Raw genomic sequence first — 4,117 nt, 5'->3', positions numbered from 1 at the left:
AAGTATAAATGTGAGGTACTTTGTACTATCTAATATAATCTAATGTACTTAACTATTAGATTTTACATACCAATATATGATAAACTAATAAAATGTGACACACAAACAACACATAAAGTAGTAGGAATTAGCCCCATTTCAACATGCTGCTTAAACATTATTGGATCTGTAATCCTATAAGATAATGATGTGAAGTAAGTACATTTACTCAAGTACTATACTTAAGAACAATTAAAGGGTACCTGTACTTAACTAGAGTATTTTAATTTGCCCATTTTTTACTCTGCTGCATTTATCTGGGAGATTCTGTTACTAGATTGTTGTTGATGTTGTTTTTGCAGATTCAGATTTTAGTTCATAAACATATGATGCAATTTTATATGTAGCAATAAATAGTTCAAATTAGCTCCACCTTGAGCAGCTGCATCAGTAAAATGTTACTTACACATGAATGTATCAGTAATAATAATTCAATAAGACAATATTTACAGTGGTGGGAAGTAAATAAGTACATTTACTCAAGTTACTTAAGTTACTTACTTATGTACTGTATTTGAGTATTCACATGTTTTGCTGCTTCATAATTTGACTGCGTTACATTTATATGACAACTACAGATTACGATTGTATGTACAAAACATGTGATTATCATAATAAAATATATATCATGATATAATATTTGTATGAGTAATGATACAATAATTTAATTCATGATAATATAACAATAAATGGGAGTGGGTTTTTGCATAATGAATAGGAAGTCTAATTCTTTCTTTACTTATTCTAAGTACGACTTTTACTAACAATGTACACAGTGGCGCTAAGAATTTCTTCATCTGACAGTCAAAGTTCTTTTTATACTCTAAATATATTGAAACTTTGGTTTAGACTTCTATTTTTATACATATCCTGCCTCAGTCACAATACAGGGGTATTACTGGTAACAGAGTATTTATACAATGTGCTATTGCTACTTCCATCACTATTGGTCTAATGGCTCAGTCTCACTAAACAGTCAAACAGCCAAGAAAAATATAGGGTTAGTATTGATGATCAATACCTGCTGAAATAGTTCTGTGTGTTTGAATCTTTTGTCATGTGTCTGTCACTTCTATGCTTCAGTTAACCCCAATCAGTTGGTGCCAGACCTCTATTGAACAATTTGTCTCATACACTGTAGATAAATAACACACACTATATCTGTGTGTGTGTGTGTGTTCAGCTCTCTGATGCTGAATCAATGCGACACCTCAGGGATGGCACAGTGGAAGGGGAGAGATGGGGTGAGGGAGGAGAGGAGATGGGAGGAGAGGGGAGGGTCGTATGCCAGGTTCGTTCTTCACACTTTTTTTTTTTTTTAGGAGAGGTGTGTGCGAAATAATACCCGCTCATTAGGAGCGCGCCGGCTCCTGGTTAATTCATCCTGGACTGTCATGGGCTTGTGTACGACCCCCGGGTAACACATAAATCACACGCAGAACCAACCGGTCGAGCGGCAAGCTTCGTGCCCCTAACGCCGCTGATTTATCAACCAAATTACTGCGAGTCCTGCTCGGCCCCAACACTTTGCCGAGGAAATCACCGACTAACCCCTGAGCGAACCGATTTATTGAAAAGCTGCCCCCCCCTCCTGCACCACCTCCACCTCCATCTCCCCGCCCTGCCCCGCTTTCTGTGTCACTCCACTCATCTCTCACTGACTTAATTAAAATCTATCCCGTTGGCTCGTTGGCATTTATTACAACCACTGGGCTAATGAAACAAAGAACACGACAAAACCAAAGCTGCTTTGTGCCCATAAACGTTCATTACACTATAACACACACTCTGCCTCTGACTGTACTTATTGGCATTTTAACAAGGTGGGCTTATGTGTGTGTGTGTGTGTGTGTCTCAGTCAGCATCTAAAACACCAAAGATTAAAAAAACAAAAAACAATTATTAAAACTAATAAACTACAATTATTAAAACCAATAAAAAAAATTAAAAAGTGGTAACCCCTTCCCTTCCCTTTCCCCAAACTGGGCAAGCTCATTTGATTAAAGGGGATGTGAAAAATGACCAAATAAGAAACAAATAAATTATGTTTTATATATTATATAAGCTATATATGAAGAAATATATATTTGTGTTTGTTAAAAAGTCTTTCAATCACAGATAATGAAATGTGCAGTGTGCTGTTACTTATTTTCAGGTTCAATTATACCCCAGAGAGATAACTCCTGTAGCTTAATAAAACTCCAGTATACAGAAATCCAGACTTATTGTAGGCTAGTTGCTGCTTAGAAGTACTGTCAACACCAACAACTGGAGTCTCCAAGACTCTAGAGGGAAGTAATGTGACATTTTCTCCAGGTGACTTTGAAAAAAAAATGTAGATTAAAATCAGGTTTCTAAGCAGTTCTCATAAAATTGGTATAAGTCATATGAAGGCGATAAAGCAAGAGTCTCCAGGAGCTCACAGAACTGGAAATAAACATCGTCTCATACATACATTTTCATTAGGACGGTTTAAACAACAAAAGTGATTTTAAGTAAATCTTTGACACTGAATAAGATGGAATATACTATTAGCACTATGTATGTGCACCATAGACCGAATGGCTCTATAGATATAAATCACCTTAGGATCATGTGTTGTCTGTTAGATGGGTTAAGGCCCAGCATATATCAGTATATCACCGGTTCCTAAACAGAGCAGGTCTATCAGAGGATCCTCGGAGTCTGGTGCTGGCTGCAGGCCCATTCACTCCGGATCAAAGACCCAAACCTAATGACAAAAGCTGCTAATTTACTCCGCGGCGGAGGGAGGGAGGTGATGGAGAGTCAGAGAGGGGGTGGAGGTGGAGGTGGTGGGGGGGACGTTGGGGTTGTAATAGGTTCTTGAAATTACGTTGATAATTAATTGTGCAAATTTGTTTCTATTAAATAAGAATAACACGTATTGAAGAACTCAATTAGCGTTAATTAATCCTGCTTCTAAATCGTCAGAAGGAGAAAAAAAAAAGGCGGATTGGAGGACTTTCTCTTCTTCTGATTCTTTCTAACCTCAGGGTGTTTTTTTCCCCTCCACTCTTGGAGGTTAGGCAGCCATTGGACTCTCTCCTCTCCTCTCCTCTCCTCTCCTCTCCTGTTTTTTCTTCTTCTTGCCTCCTCTTGAGAATTGGAAATGGGGGGATGGAGACGGGGAATGTGGAAGGTGCTAAATTAGCTGGCTGATCCGCGCTCATTGCCGCATACACATCCCCCTATTACTGCGCCCCAGCGCCGCTTAATATTCCGGGCATGGCGGGCGCGTCTAGATAGCAGATTTATCAAATGGGAAAATGAATGTATGATGATCAGTTAAATTGAAAATCAGCGCCCGGGTGACAGGCCGCTCTGACACCTCGGTAATTAGAAAGAAAAATGATGGCGTCCGAATGCATAATAGAGCAAAAACAATTTACGCTATCCCCCCACGCCGTAATGATCGCGCGTTCAAATTGAAAATTTCTCCCGGTTGAAATTGAATTCATAAAGTGTGATGCATGAGCGGCACGGACACAGCGGGAGGGCCAGCCCGGTCCAGACTCGGCGTGATCGATTGGTCGTTTGTGTTGGTGCCATCAAAACACCTCTCTCTCTCTCTCTCTCTCTCTCTCTCTCTTTCTCTCTCTCACCCACTAACTCACCCTCATTCACTCTAAGTTTACTCAATGTGCTGTGTTGTATCATATCCCCTAAACCATAGATAGATAGATAGATAGCGGATACCCGATCAGATAGACAGAGATAGGATTTTTTAACTCAGTATAACAACTAAAAAATAGGCCAAAAAACATTCTTAAAAAGCAACTAGAAACCACATGTTTTAACTACTGCTGCATAATACCTTTGGCATTTGAGCAGTTTTAGGGTTGAGAATCATCATCTATTTCCGAAAGGAAATTAAAGAGGCTGCAGAATATAGGGCTACACTTCCATTAGAGCACGTGTGCGCCTATTTAATAGAGGCCACAGGGTCCGGAATAAACACACAAAAGGCCCACATTAGCTTGAGATACCTGAAGACAACCCAAGGCTACACATATTATGGGTTTCCCTTTTTACATCCCCAACAGTTTGTTTCCCTTAA

At 39.3% G+C, this 4,117-nt stretch overlaps 1 protein-coding gene across 2 annotated transcripts in view; it reads right to left on the bottom strand.

Annotated features, from left to right (window-relative positions):
- Positions 1-4,117, bottom strand: part of LOC118327159 (bifunctional apoptosis regulator-like) — a 337,943-nt gene that overhangs the window by 169,650 nt on the left and 164,176 nt on the right. The gene's annotated exons all lie outside the window — the stretch shown is intronic.

Source organism: Morone saxatilis, unplaced genomic scaffold (assembly GCF_004916995.1).
Source record: "Morone saxatilis isolate NCDOM2014 unplaced genomic scaffold, NCSU_SB_2.0 Contig17, whole genome shotgun sequence".
NCBI lineage: Eukaryota > Metazoa > Chordata > Actinopteri > Moronidae > Morone > Morone saxatilis.
This window is presented reverse-complemented; position numbering and strand designations above follow the sequence as displayed.